Source organism: Indicator indicator, chromosome 21, assembly GCF_027791375.1.
Source record: "Indicator indicator isolate 239-I01 chromosome 21, UM_Iind_1.1, whole genome shotgun sequence".
NCBI lineage: Eukaryota > Metazoa > Chordata > Aves > Piciformes > Indicatoridae > Indicator > Indicator indicator.
In genome coordinates, this window is record NC_072030.1 from 11,707,976 (window position 1) to 11,735,469 (window position 27,494).

The window sequence follows — 27,494 nt, forward strand, 5'->3', positions numbered from 1 at the left end:
TTATGAAAGGGGATTTTTACGATGGGAATTCTTATGGTTGATGTTGTGATCCAGAAATTTATTACTTTAAGAACCACAGTTCAGAATTATAAATGATTATCAAGAAAGCTTTACACATAATTGAACACTTATTTTCCTTTCCCAGTTAGCAACAATAGAATCTCCATTAAACAATGTGCTTTAGTTTCATTAGTAGACAGACTCATCAACAATGTCTATGCTAAATTCCTTGGAAAACCTAAGGCACAGTTTATCAAGATATCAAAACCAGAATTTGCAAGCAACTCTATTCCTAAAATGAATCTTTGCAAAGTGCCTTCATTGTAAGCCCAGACAGCACTCCAGGTGGTGTGGGGCACACGGGTTTTAGCACATGCCCTGAGAACAGCCATACGCATAAGCTTGTTAGAAAAATCTCCTAGCAAGCTGTGTTTGGGATAGGAGGAGATCATTTTACACACTTTCTAAATAACTAATAATGCTCCAAATTTTGACAATGTTTGCACCAATCCCACTCCAGTCACTTACGAATTAACCAGGGTGTACAAGACAGAAGAATTCAGTATAATGTGTCTTCTGCTAAATTACTGGCAGATTAAGACCAAATTGTGGCTCAAATCGTCCTGTCAGCAGTCCCATCAGAAGCATTCACACAAGTGAAAACAAAAGCATAAAGCCCAGATTAAGAATGGCAACACAGATTGCATCAATGCAATTGGTAACAGTTTGTTCCACCTCGGAGGGTTCTAAAAATACTCAGAGGGAGGAGAAGCTTCAAAGAGGTCAAAAAAGGAGGAGTTAAAGATTTAGTGAGAAGTTTAAGGAAGAAAAAGGTCATATGGCCATTCGTATTTTAGGGTACAAGTAGTTTCAGACACATTAAAAAAAATTCACATTAGCATCGCTAATTTGAAGCTAACAAAGAAAGAAACAAACAAAAATCCTCCAAACCAGTTGAAAGCAAACCAAACTGTAACTACCAAAAGATCAAAGATCAGGTTTTAATTGCAACACATTTCCACTGTGCAAGCCTCTGTGGAAAGACAACGCAGCTCGTAAATGTTTTTGAAGTAATATTTCAGTAGAAAAGCTAATTTATTTACTAATTACATCTTTCTATGAAAGAGACAAAATTAAGGAGCTCTAAGTTGCAATAGGCACTGTTAAAATACTTGTTATGTAATAACAATTTACTTTTAACAATAACAGGCACTTATTACTTTTATGAGTTCTGGCCTGATAATAGAAGAATGAAGAAATAACCATCAATTATCAATACAACATGATAATTTGTCCTTTTTTCATGATATCATCAGAGTTTAAAAATGTTTCTGTGTTTCTCCCCTGCCAAAATTTCTGACCCCTCATCCCAGAAAAAAAAAGCAAGCTATAGTTTTATTTAGAGTTTATAGATGTTTCCTATAAATTCTGTATTCTAGGGCTTTTTAATGAAAATATTTTCCTCAAGAAATAATTAGCATATCACAGCAGCTGATAAAATACTTTCCTTTAAAGTACATGCTTTATTCTCTTACTGCTCTTAAGTACTGTTCTTACATTACATAAGGACAAAAATCATCTCTAAAGACAAAAAAATGGAATGGAAAGCAGGTCTGTCTGCCTTCTTTTTCATATAATCACATTGCTAGTATCTGTAAATGACTTAAAAAATCCTTAGGAGACATTTCTTTAAACACTCCTATCTCATTCAAACTCTGTTCTAAATCTGACCACATAATTTACAACCACTGCATTTTGATATTGGGAAGATTACAGAAGCACACAATGACCCTTTTAGTAAACTTTTTTCTAACATTGTAGAAATAGCTCTTTTGAAATTCCTGTAAATTTTCAATTAGCAGGTTTAATCTGCATAGTTTTTAGAATTTTAGAATAATGATATGTGTTAAAGCTCTCTGGAGGTCCTGCACATCAGACATGAAACTAAATATAAAAGCTTACACTTGAAAGGCATGTCTCCCTTCAAGTTCTGTATTCTGTGTTCACAAACACACATTTTGAAAAGGTCTGTGAATCAGAAAGGGATTGTTTCTTCTTTCTGTACTGAAAATTAATTTTTACATACATATAAAATCTACAAAGATATCTTCTGACATCAGTAAAATGTCTTCATCCATATTGATTCTGATTTGATTCATTACAGAAACAAAACATCGACTCAGAATCCAGCACTGAGCATTGGAGAAGCCTGAATTCACATCTGCACTGCATCGCTCTCCCTGCACTCAGGCTCTGCTTCAGCAGCATTCCAAACCCGTCTGGATCCCGACATTTTCAAAATTCAGGGGTATTCTTGTTAGAAACAATTATAAAAGAAGCAAAGAAAGAAATTAGCATTTATACATTTTTAGCTCTTCTCACTGACTTTATAAACCACAGTTGGGCTTGTGCCACAAAGTAGCATATTTTGTACTAACACATGTAAGATCAAACTCGTGAAGTTGCACTCAAGCAATTTATTATATTAACAACCTGCAGCTTCTCATTCTTGATATTCTTCTCTTTTGAGTTAGGGAATATTTTCTTTCAAGGACAGCAAACAGGTTAAATATAATTAGTCAGAGATGACTAAATGACATCATTGCACATTTTTTAATCTCAGGGTTTATTACCTACTTTGTTAGCAATTTTAATTGTAGGCTAAGTAAGTTTAAAGTACTGTAAGAATCTTGTTAGACATGACAGTTTTGCAAGCTGAATGAGAAGAGGGTGTTAAAAGATAAATAAGCAGGGGGGTAAAAAAAAAAAAAAAAAAGCCAGGGAAAAAACCTAGGTGTTAGATGAAAAGGATCTCTCCACAATGACAAAGCATCGATGAAAAGAATTAACATTTGTCCATTGGGTAATCAATCAGTCATGGAATGGATGGAATCCAGCTCTTTGTTGCACGACTGGTGATGAAGAACGAGTGTGTTAGCTATCACAGCCAAGCTCTCAAGTTCTTCCAACTGAATGAAAGTCATCTTGTTCCCATCAAGGATAGGTTTTGCCTCTTGTCTCTTCCTTATGCTTCCCTTTTCTTCTTTTTTAAAAAATTTCACTTTTACAGTCTTCAACAAGTTACCAACCCCAGCTATAGCTTACATTAATGCTGTATGACCTTACGGTGGCCTGCACCTATCCTCATTGATTTTCAGGGCTTGTTCCTTCCCAACCCCCCCCCACCTTTTAATTCACTGAAGTAGCCTCTTACTACTTCTTTTGAAATACTGGGGAAAAAAAAAAAAAAGAAGGCGTTCCTGCCGTGTGTGTGTTTGTTTTTTATGGTAAAGTCATACATAAAAGAAAGCCTAAATGTGAGAGTACAGCAGCAAAACTTCAAAGCACTGACTGTCAGACATTATTATTTCAAATCAGCTTTGACTTTTTGAGACTTAATAAAACACTATAGTACAGACTGGCATATTTATAACACCTATACCAGTGATCAACTGAACTGTCTTATTCTTGGTACTGTGCAGTGCCTTGTTATTTTTTTTTATAATAAGCTTTCCTCAAAACATGTAACAATGCTGCAAACTGATAATTATTAATGATGAGAGTTCTAAAACATGACTTGTTTTCCATACAATTCTTTTTGAATACATACATTACTTTGTGACAGAAGACAAAAGAGCATTTATTTATTAATAATGATTGCAAATGCATAGCAAGTTCATAAACAATACAGAAAAATAATTCAGTCAAGGTATAGGTGACATATTTCTGAACCTGATTTGAACCTTAACAACTCAAGGAAAGAGGCACTGGGAAAGAAACAGTAGAAGAATTGGAAGAGAAAGCAGGTATACCACAGGAGAAACTGTTCTAAAGCATGAACAGATTCTCAGTAGCAGAAGCATAAACTACTTTCCTGCAGTTTAGAAGAAAAATCCTACAGAATTAGTGCCATCTTTGTCTCTACTTCATAACTATAGTCTGTAGAAATACCCCATTACAATTTAGTAGTATTGCTAAGTATAAAAAGACTGGATTTTTGCAAGCTCTGGAACTACATAACAATATGCAAGTCCCTCCATCTCTAGTGTTCTATATGCTCCAAGCTATTCTCATTGTATTTATTTGCCTTCAGATCCACAGGAGAGAAAAAAAGGTGTCCTTTGCACCAGCCTTTGTCAAATGAGCTCAAATGCCTCATTCAAGTTTATATCATGAGAAAACAACCACAAGTGGTATTACTTTCCCAGCATCTACGAAATATTTCTTGGAGAAAAAGTGTTGAGTGGGTGTTTTTTTGTTTGGTTGGTTGGTTTTGTCTTTGAAAGAATGTTCAATGATTTTATGACCTCACTGAGACAGATATTTGTGTGCTTACAAGGCCCACTGCACTGGATTTCTGCTCCAGGAGAATTGCTGCTTTTTTCCCCCAGAACCAAATAAACTGCAAATAACATTGCAGTGGCTAACGTGTGGCTCTCTGCTCCCTGTTGCACCTTTGCACATTAGATGTTAGACCCCATAAGACCCCACATTAGATGTTAGACCCCATGCCTCAAGTGCAAATGTGCTTTTTTTCAAGCAGGTGAAGCTAGGGACCTGACATCTAAAAATACTAATAACATCACAACCCATCATGCATCTGAAAAGGAAGGTCTCTTCCAGCATTCTCCATAGAATACTAAATCCTGTTCAGAGTAGAAAAATCTAAACAAAATCAGTACTCTACAAATAATCCTGAATAAAATTCAAGTATAATTTAGACTTACTTTACTCAGTGTTGGTAACATTCATAAAAAATGTGAATTATTCAGAAAAATAAGTGTAGTTTTTAAATCTGGTGATGAGTTTTAATATACCTGTGTTGGGATCTTTGATTAACTGATCCATCTCTAGGGGCACAGCAGCTTGCACATATTCCTTTTGTGAGTTCACTGATCATCAGATTTCCTCAAGGTAAAGAACCACCTATCACAGATCTGTGTCATTCAAATATCTCCTAATTTTCATGCTTCCTGTTATATATTTTAAAATTATACACAAACTCTAACATATCAAAGGGCAAGGCAAAAGGTTAATTTAATTCACTTTGAAGGAATACAACTTTATAATCTTCTAATAATTCAAAATTAAATTAAGGATTTCACATTTACATTCGTCATTTGAGAAATAAAAATATAATTTAACCATGACTATCAGAAACTTAACTGCCGGATGGTACTACCTATTCTTTTACAAGAATGTAAAGTTTGTGTAATGTTACAAAAATAGATTCTTTGTTGCCATAGTTACTTTTTCCTTTTTTTAAGGCAAATTATCCTTTTCTGTACCAATAAACTTTAAATAAAAGGAGACAGCAACAATACAAAACTAATCAAAAATCAGCCTGAAGGCTTAACATCCAGAGCTGTAATATACTGCCACTGCCTCTTGTTCATAAGCAGCTTGGCTTCAATCTTGCTGTCAGCGGAGAGGCAGGTCAGGGGAATCTCATCTCATCCTTCTCAATTTCCATACTGTTCTCATACAGTAATTAATTGTTGTGGTCTAACAGAAAATTAAAATATAACACATTTCAGACATGTTAGCCAGTGAAATGATTTCTTTGGCCAACTTTTTGAGATTTTCTTGATTTAAAAAGATTTTCAAAGCCCAGACTTTAAAAAACAAACAAACACATCACAATACAAAAATGAACAACGTCACATCTGAAACAGGGAAATCTGCTATTTCCTTTTCCTACATTTACTGCAAATTGGAAAGAAAAAAAAAAAAACATGAAAAAACACCCCACTCAAACAACAGAACGAAACACATCCCTCCTAAATTCTCTGTCTTTATATTGCTCCTGCCATTAAGTGGTCAGGCAACCCTGGTCAGTCACTTCCTCCCTTCTCTCCTAGTGACTCATTTTTATCCACCTCTTTGTCTGCCTTGGCCACTGAGGCTGTGACAATTCTGGCACAGACTGTGTGTCTAACAAGGTGCTTGTTGAACACCTAGCACATTTCTTATCATGAATCAGAACTTGGTTCTGATGTTCAGTGCATTCTGTGGGCAAAAAGGAAAAAAGAAAAAAAGGAAAACTGAAAAAGGGCAAAGAAGCCTTCCTAAACACAATTATATGCAAAAGGCACTCAGCTCACACTAGATGTTTTCTTGCAAAAGCGATAAGGAAATGCATCTGAGATCTGACTACCTAACATCCCAGTTTTGTTTAGGACAGAGAACAGAGTAAATCTGCCAACTGCTGTACATTTTTTCACAGTGACAAGATTTCCACAATATGATAAAATTAGAACTGTAAGAGCTTGGAGAGCTCTCTTAACTTTTAATTAAAACTCTCCAAGCTCACTAAAAATAATTAGGAATTAAAATGTTCTGGTTTTCCTCTGAATTCATTTGCTCTACTTGAATGGTCTAGATCTTGCATGAAACAACAGAGATTCTAAACAGAAACACTGGAATTTAACTGGGAGTGATTCCCTGACCTGCTTTCTATGATGTGGCTAGTGGGAAAAACTGTAGAGAGTCTGAAGCTTATACCAATTCTGCCTAAAGTGACTTGCTTCAACAGGAATTCTCTAATGCAAAGAGCATTTGCACTGAGGAGAATGCATTCTCCTCAGTGCAAAACTCTAGACAAAAAGGAGTTTGAATTTCATGGAAAGAATAACCCAAGATACAGTTCTGACCTTTATTTTTATTTATTTATTAAAAAGCAGAACCTTTAACCTTGCAAATGTTTTTGTTCTCTTAAAATAACTCATACAATGCTATATACCACACTATTTTTAGAAAAGCAACAAGAGAAAGCGTGCTTTTCCCATACAGCAGGGCACTGATATAAACATCAACACAGATGCTCTGTGAGAGAGAGCTGGACTTCTCAAGCACTTGATCATTAAGGAATGCACCAACTGTTTTAGATAATCTCGTGCCAGCTCCAATTCTGCTCCACACTCCCCTTAGGGAGTGGCAAATCTTGTCCTGCTCCTAATTTTTCATTTTTCTCACTCCTCCATTCTTTTTTTTTTTTTCCTTCCCAGAACACAGGGAAAAAGGCATTGTGTGCCAAGCAATGCAAGACTAGAATCACTTCCCCAAACAGAGCAAAACTTTCAGACAATTAACCCTCCCCTCTTCTTTCAGATAAATTACTAAGTATAAAATGCAATCTGTTTCCTTTGTTTACTCAATATGAACAATTTGTAAATGACTCAAGGATAAAATTCAGAAAATGTTGTGCTAAATTAGAACCATTATAAACATGCTAATGACTGCTCAACTAAAACATGCAGGATCAGTGTGAAGAAATATATTTAGTTCCTGTGAAATACAGTTGTATTGCCACAGAACTATTTGGTCACTTAATTGTATATGATTACTTCAAGAAAATGTTAATTTCATGAACACTGCACTAGACGATACACTATGTATGTCAAAAGGAGCTTTCTAAAATGTCAGTGTAATTGCCTGGATGCAATGTTTTGGCATATGAGTAGAAAAGAAATATCTTTTAAGTCTGCCAAAATTACATGTACATTTCATTCTTCCACTTAAAGTTTCCTCTTCATTAGAAGCAATATTTTACTGTTAGATTGGCTGTATTCATTGAAGTCCACATCACTGCCTTATTTGCATTACAATGATAGTATACTTTGGATTCTATGCAGTCACCTGTTCCCAATGAAGAAAGTATAATACTGGCAAGAGAGTCATGGGAAAGGGAAGCACAATTTACTTGCAATCCTTGACCAACAGCTTACATAAACTGATATGATAAAGGGGAATTATACACGTACTTTCCTGTCTCTTAGTGTGTATCGACAAACACCATCAACAGGATTTGTAATATTTATTTTGCAAAGCAAGAAAGTCATGTTAATGGAAGCAGATCTCAAAATCCTCACTGCTTTTCTTTGCTTCCACATCTCCATGTTTCTGTATTTACCAGCTCTAGAAGATCAATTATTTTTTGCTCAGAGTGGAAAGAATAGACTGAGCCTATATCTTAGCTAGAACTAAGCAACATAGCTCCATCAAAATCTGCTTGGTCAGAAACAGATCTGAAGTTTCTCCTGATATTTGGCCGAATTATTCTTTCTCTTAATCTCATACTTCCATTCCTTGTTATAACCCTTTTATAACCCTAAACAATTCACTTCCATCTTTGGTATCCACTGTTTCCAAACACTTGTAAATTGAAGTGACATTCTTCTCATTATTATTCAAACTATTGAATAACTACTCTAGCTCTTTGCTAAACTGCTCTGGAACAAATCCTGTATCGTACAGGCTCTGTACATAGCATCTTCTTCTACAGATTATTTTCCATAGTAGTTCAAGAAGTTGCAGCCTTCACATTAGCCCACATTCAGCTATGTACTAAACCAGCTTGCAGTACTCATCTCATTAAAGCCACAAGGACAGATTTGACTTTCTCTTAACATTGCACAGCTCTCCCAGGTTCTCATAGCAAGTGGAGAATCCCTCAATTCAAGAAATTCTTCAGTAGCACTGATAGGCATTTATGTCACTGCACCTTCTCCTATGAAACACAATGCCAGATAAGTAGCATATTATTTCATAGAGCAAAAATTCTATAAAATTGCTGTGAAAAATATTAGCAAAAAGTTTTGGGGGAGTAAAAAACATCTTTAAAAAGAGGTAATACAAAAATACAACTCTGTTTAACCTCCTTCACAGCAGGTTAGTTTGCAGAGTGGCAGGGAATGAGGGGACTTCTTGAAATGAAGGAAAAATCATTTTCTATTAAACTGATTAATGTTCCTCAGTAAATTTGTGACACCAGATGATTTATGAACAAAACATGGATGATTCAAAAGACCTCTATTTTGTTCCCCCAAATCATGTTCTACTCATTACCCTAATAATACAGTAATAAACATCTGTTTAATGGTTTGAAGGCTTCTTAATATTGTGTATAAAAATCTTAACTCAGCTCTTACATAAAATATTCTGAAATTAAAACAATTGTATAACAAAAAGAATTTTTCATGAGAAATCCTTAAATGTTTTTTTTTATGTAAAAGTATAATACAAAGAAAGCAAAATAATATGCTCTTGATTTGAAATGACTTTAAACAAGGATGCAAAGGAATGAAAACAATAGCTAGAATCTCCTATTTCCATTTCTGAAGGTCTTTATGGCATATGCTTCATCTTTTCCAGGAAACTAACATACACTGGCAAAATCAGTTCTATAGCCTCCTTTATACTAATGCAATTTTGACTTAAACTATCATATTCTGTATAAATATAGAACAATCAAGACTTTCCTGAGCTAATTCCAGCAAACAGAGCTTTAAGAGGTTTACAGACCTCACAAGCATCATCCTACTTGCCATGGTTACATATTTAAGGGGTAGTTGGATTGCTACAAATCTGTAAATATCTAAGAATGGTCTTACACATTCACAAATGTATAGCTTAAAATTCTCACTCCCCTATATACATGAAGTTGAAAATTAGTCTTTTTTTTTTTTTTTCTTTTAAAAGAAGATCATTAGCGAAGTACCGGGAAGATACGGAACTGCTAGAATTAACGTTGTCCAGGAAACTGTAATTCAGCCCCTCTGTTTGTTTGTTTTTACAGGATTCTTCCTACTCTCAGCAGATGGGACAACTCCAGACAAAAGCATAAACCAGAACTGCAGGGAAATGAGGCTGTTGCCCATACAATCATTGGCCATATTTTAAAATCTCAGAACTTAAATGAAAGAGGAATGGAACTGTAAAAGGAGAAATGATAGGTCACAGTTTCATTTTCTGGGAGCTCAATTTAAAAAACTTGGGGTAGTATTTGAGGAAATGCTGAACAGTCACAGATGCAGCTGTGCCAATGTAAATTCAATGTAAAGATTGAGGCTACAATATATATAGCTAAATATAAACTGCTGCACAAAGCTAAGTCCTCTGGAAAAGAATTGGGACCCAAACACCTCAAGCTGAACAACCAATCAATCAATGATGGTTTTAAAGTCACACTCTTAGTCCCCTCCTGTGAGGCTGGAATAATGACTAGCCTTTTTTTCTCTCTCTCTGTTTGTAGTGCATTTACAGAGTACATTGAAAAACCCCAGCCAGTTGTGTAATATCCATGTCCTCAGAGCACAGCTTGAATAATATGTAATTAATAGACACGAAGGCTTCAGATTGATCAGTAAGGATATAAAAAGCTACTGGATAGTTTCACATTCACAGAGGACCATCCTCTGCAACAGTAAAACATCTTTAAGCCTGTGTTCGTATACAGCTTGGATTGTATAAATTAGATTTAACAGCCAGATTTGGAAACAGTGAGGATTTGATGGTCATTCATCATGCCCAGTTAAAGACAAGGTGAACTGGAAAAGGCCCTCAGTTTCTCCACACTGGACTTTATCAATTAAAAGCTCTAACACTAATATAAAAGTGCATGTTGCACTCCTAATGCAGCAAAGCAAGATATGGCTCCCGTTTGTTCTCCTGACAGAGCAAATCTTGACACCTGCCATGCACAGGCTGACAGACCTATATAGGTTCCCCTGTCTGCTTGCAGCAAGCGATGGCACAGTGTGATGTGCTACCTGACCCATTAACTCATCACATGTTTCTCAGCAGAAAATAATTTGTACTGGTGCACAAACTCATCACCATAGGCATCTTCCATAAAAATGTAGCACAGTGATACAGTAAATTTCAAGAGCCAAGAAAATGGGGGCCATTTGGAAACACCTGAGAGCAGATACAGTATTTGGGGAATTCTCACCTCAAAATCTGCTACCCAAAGAGGTAAAAACATATTCACAACAATTAAATTTTCATAGCTACAGAGAAAGCAAACCACAGTAAGCTCATGCTACCTGATTGGAATTATTCTTTTTTCCCTATTCTGCTAATTTTTTTTCTCCAGAATCCTTCTCACTACAACCAAGAAATAGGCAACAGAACTCTGGAGAATTATGCCACAACCTTCACTAAAAGTTAAATTGTAGGTAACAAATATAATTTACACAATTCCTGTCCTAAACATTTAGTCTTCTTGCTTTAGTTGATTCAATCCAAATTCTACAGTAATAACAGTTTAAATTAATGAGCTGAATTTTAGCTGCATAACTCCCCAGAAAATTAAAGCATGCATGAAATCCTGCACAGCTATTTTGAAATTATAGATTAACGCTGGTTTATGATATCCTCTTTACACAAATGAAAAGAATCCAATCAAGACTCAGTTGTTTGCAAGGATTTTTCTTATATTTTGGGCCAAAAGAAAGTGTCATGTCATCAGAACAACTGCTACATGAAAGACTGCTCAATTATAACATCTTGATCTATGACCTTAAGTAGCCATTCCAGGAAACAGGACAGGTAGGAAGCACCTTTGTTCAAATTCTAAATGACAGTCTATTGGAAAAGTATGATACTGCCTTCTTCATCTAAATATACTACAAATTCAGTGCATGAGTATCAGGTGAAAACTTGATTTCTAGTGTATTCTGCAGATCACAATCTAATGCACTTCATGCACTTGCTCTCTAGGAATAACACAATTCACAACCAGATCAATATACCTCTTAATTGTAGTCTATATTACCTGTCTTATAGAGTGTCTTCAGCCAGACCACTACACGGTTTTTAAGGCTAGATCCTTTATATATCAGGTTGTATGTATGGACTTGCTACAGAAACATAGTGTGGCCACAGTGGTTTGAACATATACTGTAAAGGCTTGTGACTGGCAGAAGTTTGGGCTGCTGCCAGGTTCTCCACGTGCTCACGGTTTGGTCCATCTAATTTGTGTTTACATACATTAAAGTCAAGATTAATCTCTTACTCTTTTTCATTGTATTTACTCCACATGAGAATTATCTTCCTGGGGTTTTTATCTTGACATTACCCACAAAACTCATTGTATTTAGACAACCATACAATCTTTTTTTGTCAGCTAATCACTTTTCTAAACCCTGGGCTGCAAACCTGACTAAACTTTACTCCTGCATTTGCAGTCACACTATTAATATAATCATGAGCATTAGGATGGCAGTCTCAAACCTTGTAAGTTACACGTCTCTGGTTCCTTAAGCTTTTTTTAAACACTTATTTATGGGCAAGGTATAATTTACACCACCTTATGTATGGCTAGGCAGGTGGTACACAGTGACCGCTGCTCCTTGTATCAAATACGCTCACATCATTGTCAGTGGTGCCCACTTTTCCCCACCGATCATATTTTCACCTGCTCCCTCTCATCATAAGATTTGACTGAGAGTTCTCCGGGACAAGGCCTGTCGTGTGCTTTTACTACTGCTATATGTACAGCTCCTAATGTACTTCCTGACAAAGCACTCTGGAAAAAAAAAAATATAAGGAATCATCTTAGTTATTTCTAGTGAAACTCAGAGACTCTTCAGAACTCGGTGGCCCGAGCTTTATGGAATTAATTACTTCTGTTCCTTTTTCCTTGCAAAGCCATACATATCATATAACTTACTGTCTCCACTGGAACAACTGGGAGTACTCAACCCAAGCCAGTGGTCTGTGAGCACTGTACCTTTGTCTATGCAAAGGGAGGAAGGCAGCGTGCACAAGCTTGGCTTTCCCCAAGGCAAACCAGCCACCACAGCCACTGTTTTACTCCAAGAACCCTGAAGTCTCGTGGATTTTTTTTTTTAATTCTACAATGAGATTGCTCAAGACTCTCAAGTATAGAAAGTTTCCAGGTTTAGGCAAGTAAGAACATCCAGATATGTTCAGAAATTGCCCTAACACTTTTTAGCTTACAGGAAATATACTACTTACTTCTTCAGCAAAAGCTAGTTCCCTCAAGTTTAGTATCTTTTAAACAGTGGTGTAAACATGAACTTCAACACAAAGACAATGACATCTCCCTTCTTCTGAAAACTATTAACTGGACCTGCTCAGCACCTAGGACAACAGGCAATTAGTCCCAGAACATAGGTAAAAGGATGTAAACTGCCACAGTCCATTACTTTGCAGTTACAAAGTAAGTATAAAATTTGCCCATTCACTTTGATTGCATTTTTTTTTTTTTGCTCTTTATGCACTACTGAAATAATTTCAAAAGATGGGTAATGACAGAGATGAAGGCCCTAAAAGTGAAACTTTATACTTGTATTAAACAGCCGTCAAAGAATAAGAACAAATATTGCCAACAAACTTAGAAGAAAACCGTAACTACTCACTGCAAAGTCACGCAGGAATCTCCACATTGGATCAGGCTGCTTAGCAGTTCCTCTCTAATGACAGTAACTTTTGCAAATTCAAATACCATAAGCATGTTCCACTCTACTCCAAGACTGCAGTTTTAAGCAAATAGACTGCTTTTATCCTTTGAAGAAGCTTCCATCCCTTTATACTACAGACAGCATGGACCAGTGGTCCACAGGAAAGGTAAGAAGAGTTTGGCCAAACAGAAAACCACCAAAAATCCACTTGTAAGCCATCTAAAAGCATATGTTATCTACATGGCCAGATACAAAAGTTCTTATCTTTAAATCAAACAAAATTTAGGGTCTTTTTGAAACACTCCTTTTATAACCTCCTGTAGCTTGCTTAGCTGGTACATCCTAATTTTAAATCCCAATTTCTCTTCTTTTATGAATTTTCTGGTCAATTCACAATATTGCAGCTCTAACAGGCAGTTAGTCAAAATTGTACAACTCATATCAGCTACTAGATGTAGTCCATATATTGGCAAACAATACTAAGTCAGTCAACATCAACCACATTCTGTAACAACCTGTCAGGGCCAAGGTGCCAGGTATTCTCCTGTACTGGACCTTCTCCATGTCACAGCTTGGAGGCTGTGACTACAACAGTACAGTATTGTAAAAATCTGGATTAAATCTAGCACAGAGAGAGATCATTTCTAACCCCTCTGTGAGTACATTCTGTCTTGGTGTGTGGCTGAAATGTCCATTAACACTAACATGAGCTAGGCAGGCCTACTGATGGGGGAATTATACCCTTGACAGAAAAGTGAGGTTTTGCTGAATGGATTTTCTTTGACGAGCTTGTTGGCTACTGCATAGTCATGTGTATTTCTCCGTGTGTGTGCATTTGTGTATCTCTACAGTGATGATGTCAGTTTGACTAGAAATGCAGATAAAGCATTTCTTAAGCCAATAAGGGCCAAGGCTGATTTTCCCCATACAAACTTTGGTTTGGCCCTTATTTATAAAAAAGCAGAAGAAAAGGGGATTCACTTTGCTATCCCAACAAAAAAAAAAACCAAACAGAAACCCCCAAATAAACAACAAAAAAAAAGGCAACCAGAAGTTAGGGCCTGTCTTAAGACTTACTTTATAGGAACCGTATGCACAACTTTCACTTTCTAGAAAGTGGTTTTCTCTTGAACACACATCAGAACCATTCATCATCACATAATTGCAAGTTGTCAGTCAGAGCCGCACCCTTCACGCAGTGGCAGGCCGCCAACACATCTGTCAGAAGCACTCACAAGCTTCCGTGTATTATTGTAATCCCCTACAAAAGGAACAAGCCCATTCATCCAGGCCACATTTTCCAAATCAAATGACAACTGCAAACCCTAAGCCTGGAAAAATAATAGCACTTACCCTAAAAATGCCACACTTGTCAGGTGACCACAGGCTAACTGCCAGAAAGCACATATGAAATAATTCTCATCTCCACATGTAATGTGTAGTTTTAAGGGAACTGGGTTCTTCCTGCACAAAAGAGGAAAGGTGGGTTCTGTGCATACAGCAAAATGGTGTCCAACAGTCAGATAGGCTGTGGGGATTAATCATTGTACCCTTTCTGCAAGTGCTTGCTTCTCTCACTACAGCTGATTGGGGGAAAAAAAATCTCCTTCTCCTTAACGTTCCTATTCTCTTTTTTAGTTCTTTTGTATCCTTTCTCCTATACTTAGAATCATCGAGTCTTTATGTTAACACATACTCTTTTAGGCTATTCTTCTTTTCTGCTATACCTCTTGAAAGCATATTCTTCTTAGACAGCCTGGATTTAGTGAACCTGAGGGCTTGGGCCAGTGAAACCAAAACAAGCAAGACTCTCTTCTCAGAAATGATGTTAAGAAAACGTCCTTACAGTCAAACAGCTTACATGGAATTAAATACTGCTTTACGTTGGGTTTCAATAGCTCATTTGCAGATTACATGTATGCATGAATGCTTTGGAGAATGAAGTACAATAATAAGCTTTACCTCTCTACTTCCACTAACTCTTTTGCATTCTCTCTCTGGAAAAGTATGACAGTTCAACGTCCAGAAATATTGAGTGAAACACATACCATCACCCTTTGCAGCCATATAAACCCAGCAAGACTCAGAGCAGCTTTGCTTCAGCAAGTGAGGCTGTGGATGGTGTCTAATTCTTCCCACTAACCAGCCAGATCTTTATGCATGCCTAGTTACAGAAGTGAAGCCATGATTTCCTCTCTGACCCCCTTGCAGTAATTTATCCAAGGAACTTAAAAGGAGCAGGAGCAGACAGTTACCATGAGCACCCAACCATAATGACTTTGTGCACTCCACACTGATATTGGGCATTTTTTTCAGCCCTTGATACAGGCACAATACATTTTATACATACAGACATAAAAACATACATTTCTGAAATTATTTAAAAGACACATGGTGGCTCACCAGAGCAAACAGAGAAAGTATTACCCCTGAATAATACAGCCAGGAGTAAATTATACCATCTCTCTGCACAAAGATAAATATCATATCAAATCAGCTCTCAGCTGTGATGCACACCTATGTCACACAGTGGTGATGTTCAAATTATCTCAAAACAAAGTCTCCAAGTACTGCAAAACTATCATGCAGGCATGAAGAAGCTGCTCTGCTCACTCCTGAATGGTCATATAGACTAGCCTAGCCAGCCCACCCAGTAAAATGAAGCTGGAACATAGGAATATCAGATTGCCACCACACTCCTGCAAAACATGGTTTTCAAAACACTGGGATATGGGGAGGAAAACAATCCCTTTGTGACTCAGTTTCTGAGATAGAAAGATGATCTTTTTATCTCATGTAACTACAGAAGATTTAATTATTATGCAAAATGATAATACAGACAGCCTTAAGCTAATAGTAGGCTTTTTTTCAATTACACTATCCTAACTTTTACATATTTTCAAAGTTTTCTTGACAATGTTCATTTTTTTCAGAACTATGACATTCAGTAACTCTTAATTTTGGGCACGAATGAAGATCAAATTTCACTAAATCTGAACAAAATTAATTTGGGCATCATGATATAATAATATCTGCTGTAAACCTGGTAAATCAAGAGAAATGAATGCTTTCTCTTTTCATATATACCTATATACAAGATACTAAATACACGCCAATATAAGTACAACATATGGTCAACAAGAAATAAATAAAACTGAAAACACTCTACAACTGCATGGCAAGTATCCAAACTAAATTTCAGGTAGCAGATGGCATGAATAGGATACATGTGAGAAACAGGCAATTTCAATTATCTCTGAATAGTTCATAACCAGAAAATTTGGCAAACCACAGTTTCAAAAAAATGGACTCAAAAAATAACACTGTAATGGAAATAACTGAATTGAAAATATTACAATGCAAAGTTATTAAGCTCATCCTGATAATAATTTCATAATGAGTATTAAATGATTGTATGTGACAGAAAAGAGCTACCCCAAATACCCATGTCTGGAAAATGTAATAATTAATTATCCCAAGTAGGGCTCAGAATTTCATTTTAGTTATTATCATTGGCTAAAAGTGGCCAAGAGAGCTTGTTCACCAAGTTCTTTCTTATCTTTCATGTGATGTACAGATGAAAAAGAAACGGAACAAAACCAAACCAAACAAACAAAAAAATAGAATCTGGGCCTGGTCATTTCTTCAAACAGTTATTTAGACAAATTTTATGGAGCTTATTCAGCAGAAGTCAGATCTGCCCACAGATGCCATGCAAAAATTGTATTGATTTGAGCCACACTGTGAAATAAGGTGCAAAAGGAAACAAGGTTTAAAATACCTTCCAAGTTACACAAAATCAGAATTTGGCCTTGAAAGAGTTTGCTCTCCTTTCAACCTATCTTTTGGAAGAAATCAAATGTGTCAGGTGGATCTCTGTAATTTCAAAATTTGATAAGTAGGACAGAAGTTACTTTCCTAACCATCTCATTGAGATGCTTAGAGAAATGGTGTGTCGAGTCAGCCAAGCAAATCACCCAGGAATCAATTCATCAGACATGGTACTATTGCTTTCATTCTCCCCTCCCTAATTCTCCTTTCCACATAAGAAATGTGTCAGACATAAAGATCTATTAGTTCAAATCCCTGAAGTTATTCAGATATCTAAATACCATTTAAGTGCCTAATTGCAGTTTGTGTAATTGGGAGTTAGATAGCTAAACAATAGTTTGGGTGTCTGTATTCCACTGAGATGTAAGCTTTTCTGTTAATGAAACTCTCTGCATTATTCCAATGAAAAAATGGTAAAAGAGCTCTCAACCATTTCATTCTTAGGACAGATTAAAGACAAAACTGAAACCAAATAAAAGGAAAAAAAGCCTACTTGCATAAATATAGGCAGAAAAAAGCATATTTTTCACTGAAATACACATCCATTTCCGTTTATCTGATTTGCTATTAGCAGACAAGAGCACCTCCAAATATCAGAAAAGAAAGGGTTTAGTGAACATTGTGATTCCAGAAATATTTAGTAAGAATTGAAGAACCTTTCATCTTGTTCAAATAATAAACATTTCTCTCTTTCATGGGAATAAAGAGAGTTTGATCCCTGGAAAAATGAAAGGTTCTTCAAAAAGCTTTATTAACAGCACCTTCGGCCCAGTACAACAGGGGCACAGCAAAATCAGGAGATGCTTCTGAGCATCTCAATAACCAAGGTCTGGGTCTGTGTGAGAACAACTAGTCTGCCATTTCATAACTATCATTTGAGAGAGGAAAAATGTTATTTAATGACAGCTGGGTTTTACTGTCCAGATGAATTGGAATAATGCATAGAACATGTATTTTATGTACATTGAATGCTTATGAAATGTATTTATACATCTATGTGCATGTAGGTAGCTACAGATACATACACTACTGTGGTATTTTTTAAAAGGCCAGAAGTTTTAGGTACGCTGCTTGAATCAAATTACATCTTATTTTCAAAGCTGGTGGGCCCAGTAGTTTTGGTAGTTGAAGCTGTAAGTGCTGAACACATCTCAAAAATCAGTGCCAGTATGTTTCAAGTTAGGCATCCAAAGTCAGTAACCACAACTGATCATTTGGGTCACTGGAAAGTATGTTCACAGTATACACAACTGCAAAAGCAAGACACTATGAGCTAAATATCACTTCCACCAGAAGGAAAGGAGAGGGAAAAAAAAAAAAACGCTGTTATACAATACCTTTCAAACAAAGCAACACAGGAGCCACCAGCTGTGAATATGATTTTAGGATTCAGAGCCTTCCTGGGGGGAGTCAGCTACTTCTTCTGAGGCCCTTAACCCTTTCTCATCATACCTCAGACAGCCCTTTTGCAAGTCATTCTGCCACAGCTCACAAAGCCTATGCCATACCTGTTACCTTGGAAGTCTGGGTGGCAACAAGGCTACTAAAGGAGTTGTCTGAAATGTCAGAAGCCATCCTATACGCTAGGAGCCCCAGTCAAGCAGGGATCTCTCAAGCCCAGGAGTCCTGTCCTCAGTAAGTACTGGTAACCACAAAACAATCAGCAGCAAATCTGCAAAGCTCACCATACTCCATGTGACTATTGTCTTCAAAATGAACACAGTAATGATTTCAGAGTGGTTATAAGAATGAAGGTTCAGCAGACTTGGGTTTAACATCATTTTTCCTTCCCTACTTGCCCAGTAACTGACAGTTCCAGCTACCATTCATCCCTTCCATATCTCAGAGGACAAGAGATGGCCTCACTTCATAAAAGATCCTGTATTATTATTCCTTACTCTCTCTGTGGTATTAAAAAAAGACAAAACCTTCTAGAATTTAAAAGTGCAGCAGAAATTTTAAACTTCATTCTTATCATTCTTAATGCAAATTAAATGAGTCTTAGTAGCCCAAAGACCAGCTTCAAACCAGTAAATCAGTGTGCTTAATGTCAGCAACTGATAAAGCAGAAACATATGCTCTGCTTCACTAATGGCACAATGAACATTCTCTGATTGTCTTCTGGTAGAAGCCAAATGTTTTTTTGGTTAAAACAAGATTTATTTTAGAAACATTAATTTTCAATAGCATGAAAACTGATTTATTTTCTACTGAAATCTATGAGATTACTTTTAGTTTAAAAAGACTTCCATAATGGTTTCTGCACAAGACCTATCAAATGATATTTCTTGGCCCGTAACACTAATCTATACTTTCTCCTGGCTAAGAAACCTTCCCACAGTATATTACAGTACAACATGTGAGCTACTGTGTTTGAAGTTACAGCTTATTTTATCAAGCTGTAGATGTTCTCTACAGCTAGTAAGTGCTGCACTCCCTTGGAACGAACAGATCAGTGTCTTCTTTGATTTTGTATTTTCTCTGTTTGAAAAGAATACTAGATGCTAAGGCAACAAAATAACAAATATTCAAAATATAACTGTTGAAATATACACATGCAAAACCATATATCACACCAAACACAATACTAGAATATGTGACAGCTGCTGTGCTCCTAATTTTCTCATGCATTCACAGCAAGAATCAAGTAGCTCGATTCTCCGGAAAGTTCAGCTCTCTGTCAAGCACTCAAAAGATACGAACAATTTCTCTGAAACATTCCCACTATTCTCAGCACTGAGTTTTAATAAATGATAACATTTTTAAAATTTTTTTATGTGACTAAATAAGAGCTGTTCAACACTAAGGCTGTTTGAAAATGTGGTCCAGTGGGGGTATCTCAGAGTGACAGGAAGTCCAACTAGCATCTTGAATACAACAATTTTTTACATTTGGGGCATAGAAGTGTATTATATAAGCAAGAACTGCAAGACTGATCCCATAAATTCTAAATTTTACTTTTTCAAATTGTGATCACTGTAATTTTACGAAACCAGATAAATTCAGTGTCCCAAAGTTCAAAGTAAATATATGGTTTCATGAAAGGGTCAGCTGAAAGTATATGGCATGCAGGAGCTGACAAAAGATTAAAATGCAATCATGGAGGAAAAAGCCACAACTTGAAAGGAATCATACATTCTTGAAAAGATACTTAATACTAATAGATGACATACTTTTACTTCAGTTTGGATCATCTCTCTTCATGACTCATTATGTGTTTGAGTACAGCAATTATATCATAAATAATTTATATCATTATAATGTTCTGTGGTTTCATGTATTTAAAACTGTTTCAAACATATGAGGGTCTTACGTGTCTCATGCACCTCAACAGACCAGGACACTAAGAGTAAAACAAACCCTTCTTATCAACAAGTATTAACATTTTTTAATCTAAATAAATAAATTCCAACGATATCAAAATACAGCTTAAAATTACATAAGTGTCAGGGTTGCCAATTTACAGACAAGGTATCTGAAGCAGGAAGGTTAACATCTTTGCCCAAACTCAAAGCAAGCCACTACAATCACTGTGCTCTCTCCAGATTCTGAGCCAACTCATGGAACATAGCAGAAAACCTGATGAAAACAGAGCTTGTAGGAAACATTCTCTTAGCATGATCACAATCACTGAAAGGCTGGTTGACATTTTCAAAGCTGCAAAGGGAATTTGGATGCTGCCAATTCTCATTAACTTTAATGGGAACTGGGCATCCAAATCTCTTAGGCAGTTTTGCAAATCCCACCACAAATGACCATTTAGGTGGTAAGCATTAAACGGTATTGCCTGCCAGGCACCTTTATCTTAGAGAGCTATGTAAAATGAAACTTCATTGTTTTCTTCCTTGTAGAATGGTATGTGAGGTAAGTGAAGTTTCTCACTCATGGCTTACAGCATAGAACCATTTTTTCCTGCCACTTCCAATATACAGTTCCACCAGTTTCTTTAGACTATCACTAGGAAAGACAGGACAAAGAAAACACACAAGAAAACAATCACTGGTGAGAGAGAAAAAGTAAATTCACTCTAAGTTGGTAAGTATTTCTGAGCAGACAATTCTGAAATACATAGGCTTTTTATTTCACTTTTAACAGAAATATTTGGCATTATTACAGTGCTGTATTTCTCACCTATTCATCTTTTACTTTCTATATGCCCGTCTTTCTGACTAACACCTTGGCATTCAAACAAGTACTGTGCTCAAAAATAAAAAAAAAAATAAAACCTGTATAAATGACAGAGTGTTCAACCATGAACACATTGTCTTTTATGAATATTATAATCACAGAATCAATAAGCCTACAAAGAAAAAACAGGACACAAAACGTGTTTTGTCATTTCTGACGAAGTTATAAAAACAACAGACATTCAATATGCCAAGTGTTCTTCAATCCTTCATAATCATAGCCTTATTGAAGTGAGGACAAAAAGGGTCTAATTGCATAGGAGCAATCTCAATGTAATAGGTTATACACCCAGGCACTGCTGCACAATACAACAAAAACAACGTTCCCTGTGTATAGCAGAATGTCATCTCTCATTTTCAGGCAATTACCTTCTTTCTTGTCAACAGTTTTAATAACCTCCATCATCTCTAAAAGACTTTTGCTTCAGTTAAATAATTTTCAGCTTTTTAATATGCAAATGTGCTTGTTCATATGCATGGGTGAAGTGGCGCTGCTACTTGAAATGTGTCAGTACATTGTGGAGCACCTGCACCTCGGGGAAGCTTGATTTAATTGACACCTAATACTATTCATTATTCCACTTAGTGAGCAACTCCTATTAGTCACCTGTAGGTTTTCCTATAAGCAGTGCTTTGGCCACCAATGAAAATATGAATATTTCTATAAATAGAATGTCCATATTTAGTAAAGGGAGTTCACTACTGGTGAATCTGGAACACCATCCCATCAGGAATATTTCTTAGGATTCTCCCTCGCCTCCCCATTCCTCCCCAAAACTTTTCTTGACTATAATGGAAGTCAAGAGTAACTCCTATTTAAAAAATATTTCATCTGTGTTAAGTACTGATAGAGTTCTAGAGCTATATTAAATGAACCTTGTGTGAAGTCTGCAAAAGAGAACAGGGAAAAGGAATCAAGGTGGGTGGTTTTTATTAATGTAGCTAGTTTCCTTAAAGTGTGATCTGAGTTGGCTGATGCCAATGTCTGCTCTACACGATCTGAATGTAATCACTGGCTATGCAAAGAAATGCAGCATATGTGTTATTAATTGAATATGCCTGTAATAAATATTTACCATTATAGTTTAGTTTAACCTTATCCCACTAATAGCTAATTTTGCTCAATTGTGAAGGATGTGCAACAAAGATCTTTAAATTGCCACATGAAATAATTATGTTAAATATGGGATTCTCTGTCTTTACTGATATGAATGTGATAAATATATGCTATAAATGGATACAGTTTAAGACTGTCATTGTTCTTTTATTGCTGTATTACAACTCAGGCACAGTTCACCGTATGTGCTGAGCTGATGATATCGGGGTTGTTTCTTTACCACATGGTCTGTAACCTTATTGTTCAGGCCACATTTCTTTCCAGCATTAATGCATTTGTTAGTCCCAAAAGGCTTAAACTACAGATGTTTAACATCCTGCTTATGGACAGATCATCTGGAATATGAACTGAGAAATCTATACGACTTATTAGTATATGTTATGAGTGTAACAGAGATTTAATAGTCTGTTCAAACTAGATTAGCAAAAGCATTTCTTACAGAAATGCAACTTCTTAAAATAGACACATGTAAAAATGAAAAATTAAGACATTCTTTTGAGTAAAATATGATTTTTATCAGAAGAATTTGTCACTAACTAATGCTGTTTACATAATAGTGGATGTAACATTAATTACAGCTTTCAGAATGTTAACTGCAGACCTTTTTTTTTTTCCCTTTTTTTTTTCCTGTGAGCACAGATTTACCAGTATGGTGGAAATCAGAGCTCTTTTGAGGGTTTTTCTGCAGTGTATTCAAAGTGATCATAAATCAAGTCTAGAATTCAAAGACAGTTAAGGACATAGGCAGTAAAAAAGACTGAGTAATGCTAACTCAGAACTCCAATCATTTTTAAAGTAAGTGGGGAGAACACTGGTCAACTAGGCGATTGTTGGTATCCCCCAAAATGTAATCTCCAAGCTGAAGAATGGCAGCTGGCAGAACAGCTGGTGAATAGGATTAATGTCAGAAGAAAGAAATAAAACTCAACATATGTCCAAGCCTGCGGTGCTGGGACTGAGCATGATTGTACCCCGACGGATACCATGTGTACAGCTGGAAAGTGCCACTGTGCCATGCTTCTCTACCCCACAAGGTCATTTCTAAGAAGTATAGCTAATATCTGAACTGAACTTTTCCCTGAGAACTCTGACTGATTAAAAAATGAACAAACAAGCTTCACTGTGCAAATATTTTGGACTATTTTAAGCTACTCTGTCTGCTTTCTCATAATACAGTCTCACCTAAAAAGCAGATTAGTATTAAAATGGACAGATTGCACTAATGTAAATATAATTTTAAAGCTATTTAAACCTTTTAATCTCATCTCATTCAGATTTCAACATTCAAGGTTCAAATAATGCTCAACCTACAAGTTTAATAAAATAATTTCATTCCATAGTACTTACATATTTTACCGAAAATAAACTTCAATAAACAGCATACATAGCTAGAATATGTCTAAGAAATTCAGATAATTGAAAACATTAACAGCAGTGTGATTTTTTTTTTTTTTTATATATATTAGCTCTTAAGGATATTTCAGCTCATGTTTTAGCATGTTATTTTTTTTTACTGTAACAGGGCAGTTGTTGGAATTGGTTATAGTGAAGAACAGTAAACATATAAAAATTCCTAACTCATGAGAAAGGCTCGAGTATTTTTAGAAGTTTGAGAATAACAAGTTCTGTTCAGTCTCCATTTTTCTACTAGTAGCTTGAAAGGGATCCTATCAGCCAGATAGCAAAGTTCATACATGATTAGATTCTATATAGTTGTGTGCAATGGGACAGGGTTAACATAACTAGTTCAGTTCTGTGCCTAACACAATTTTCAAATGTATGATCTTGGGTGCCTTTTATTTTGGATAGGGAATATTAAAAAAAAAAAAACCACAGTCCCACAGTCCAGCTCACTTTTTTAAATAGTAGCTTCAGCAAGGTCCACTTTAACTTAGAAACATTTATTTGATGAAAATGTAAAAATTATGGAAGTGACAAATCACACTCACACCTCAAAACCAGACTTGTCTCTTCCATTTTCTTATCTGTTTTCTATTTTCTTTTCCTTTTCATCCTGTTGGCGTTTTTTCCTATTCTTTTCCTTGCTGTTCTTTTCTTTGTTTCTGGTCTGGTTTGTTTCTCCCTCTCTCTCTCTCTCTCTCTTTTTTTTTTTTTTTCCTGGCATCACATCAGGAAACATGCAGTGGAACAGTATCCTACACACTCTTACCAGAAGAAAAGACACATGCATCTCAAAGGATGCAGGCACACGATACTACCTTGGTACCTTAAAATGGAATATCCAACTGGTGCTCCATCTGTCAGCTGCAAGACAGCAACAGGTAACCAGAGGCAATATTTTATTGCTCACATGGAGTTGACTTCACCAAGGAGGGTAACTGCATTGTTTTCCATTTAAAGAAAATAATCAAGAAATGTCAGGCAACCCTAGTGGCTTGTTTAGCTTAGAAATGCATTTTCCTAACTAGTAGAAAGATCCTGGTTCATATTTTAATGATGGGAATCATCTACAGTAAGAGATGTGGAAGTAAAAAACAGTTATGATAATATATTTAAAAAAAATCAGTACAGATGAGAAACATGAGCCAATTTGAAACCAAGTGAATGCCAATGGCCACAACTGTTACTGACTTGTAAATAGTGGAATTACAAACAAAATTTTTATTTCCAGTTAAATCTCCAACCTTTTTTATTTATAAGATTCTTATATAATGCTCACATGATTTTAGATACCATGCTATGTAACAAATGAAATTAGAGGTCTTCGATTGTTTAAACATTTGATCCTGATGGCCTAATTTTATGAAAGCTACAGCAGTATGAATTGATAGAGTTCATATCTAAGATTTTTCCATCATGTGTTCATCCTCTTAAAGATACTTCACAATTTGTGTTCCATCCCTTATTTAAAATGTCACTAGAGCCTGCCCATTTTTCCATTTATGTAGAAATACTTGCCCAATTTATCAAATTCTCCTACCCATTTTTCAAAACAAAGTCAAAAAGGAAAGTGGAAAACCAATTGCATATAATGGTAGCAAAAGTGTAATGCTTATTATATCCTCATGTCCTGATGACTGACAAATCAAAAAAGAAGTTTTGATTTCTCAGCAGACATACATCTGCACTTCTAACAAAGGGAAAACTTCTAGAGAATGTTTTTGAAGTTTCCTTGAAGAGGGATTCCTATGTTAAGGTCTAAATGTCCATTCAACATAGCAAACTTTAGATGGCTTTTATCACATGAAATTATTCCTTTCTATTTTAATCTAGTCTTGCTTTTAAGTAAGAACCTCCAGAAGTACTCATCTAATATCATTATGTACTGTCAAAAATGTTTTTGTTTGCACTCACATAAAGGGGAAAGAAAAGCCCATTGCTTATTCATATCTGGTGAAATGTTTAAGAGGATTTTTAAGATACAAGTTAAAAGAATTTCATAATTTCAATTTCTCCTTTTCATTTAATAGTAGATATTCATTAGGTCCCACACACTGTAATAAATTATAATAATTTCAAACAAGAATTAAATTACTAGGTACCTACTGAAAGAGCCATTTTTTCTTAGGTACCCTGTAATCTAACTGTCAGATTTAAAATCTATTCCAAATCAACTCTTCACAACATTCACATTTATTCATCTATGCTAAATTAATAAAAGGTGTGAATAATACTGACAAAATTGATCATTATTGTTCATGTAGATTTAGAAAATTACAAGGTAATCTAAAATATAAAAGGAATTGAGGGAAACTATTATGGTTCTTATAAATAAATTCATCCTTTGATATATTTTTTTAAATCAGGGAAAATCTTCCACAAGAATTTATTTAGATTGACTAGCAAAGCTATTTAATAAATTGAACATTTCAGAATATGACTACTTTTTTTATTTCAAAAACTATTAAAAGTTGATGATGACTCTAATGCAACATGAAAGTTCACTCAAAATCTTTAAAAAGTAACGATAAAATACCTAAAACACTACCCAATGTTAGACTGAGTAGGAATTTTTCATCGCTTGAGCCTAGCATATGCTAAGCACCTTCCATGAGGTCCTGAGCAAGCTCAGGTAACATGGAAGCAAATAGGAATTGAGATCACTCAGAATGTCTTGGAGTCAAGATCAGACCAAGTACAGAACCTCTGAAAACAGGGTGAGCATCTCTCCCCTAATATCTGTGTAAACAGATATAAAAGGGGGACAGCATTCTCCAAGGAATTAAAGGTATTACACAATCATCCTTCCTTTAATATAGAGACTTAGCAGCAACCAGAAGTAACCACTGGATATTACTACAGCTCTACATAAACCAAAGACAATGTCTATATTAGACTGTCCTGTCCTTTGCACGTTTGCAATAATTCCTACCATCTAACCTCACTGACCCTCTCCCCCCTAATGGGGATCCCTGCAGATAAAGTAAAGCATGTCAACATCTGTTCCCATTCACACCAATTTTAATTTACAAAAAGAGCTTTGCTATTTTCAGAGCAGGCTCCAGAGCACAATGACAGATTTAAGGCCTTTAATGGGGTTGCGTTTTGAGTGTGTCAGCGTTTCATGCTCACCAGGACTTGATTCTAAGGAGCTGCACCAAAGGAAGCTGCTGGGGGGGAATGGAGACACAGCAATGGTGTTCTCCTCATCACCATGCTGTTTACCTATCCATCACTTTTAATGTCCTTAACAAACCTCTGTTTTGCTGCTTTGATTGGAATCAGAGCACTGGTGATACAATTCCCTCTCTTCCTACTTTCATCCTGCACATTCCTTCTATCACTACACACCTTTCTGAAACTCAGCATGAGTTAGGTTTTCCAAACTGCTTACTCACAAAGTAGCTCTGTTCTTACTGACTTCTGAACCCACTGACTTTTGTGAAAGCAAAGTTAGGCTAAAATTCTGTGTTGGAGGTTCCTTTTGGAGGCTTTTTAAACAAAACAAAGACACACACAAACAAACAAACAAAAAAAACCCAACAACAACCAAAAAAAACCCAGTCTTTGGTCTTTCCTGCTTTGCCATATTACAAATTTTACAATAACCAAACATTTTTTTTCTAAAGCTCTTTTAACTGAAATTTATTTATAGATTATCCTTGTAAGTCTAAAGAACTCACTCGTCCTAGTAGAAAGTTGCAGAGCACGCAGACCGTGAAGATCACAGTTGTATGAAAACAATTCACA

At 35.9% G+C, this 27,494-nt stretch overlaps 1 protein-coding gene across 4 annotated transcripts in view; it reads right to left on the reverse strand.

Annotated features, from left to right (window-relative positions):
• Positions 1-27,494, reverse strand: part of SOX6 (SRY-box transcription factor 6) — a 243,134-nt gene that overhangs the window by 160,632 nt on the left and 55,008 nt on the right. The window lies entirely within an intron of this gene.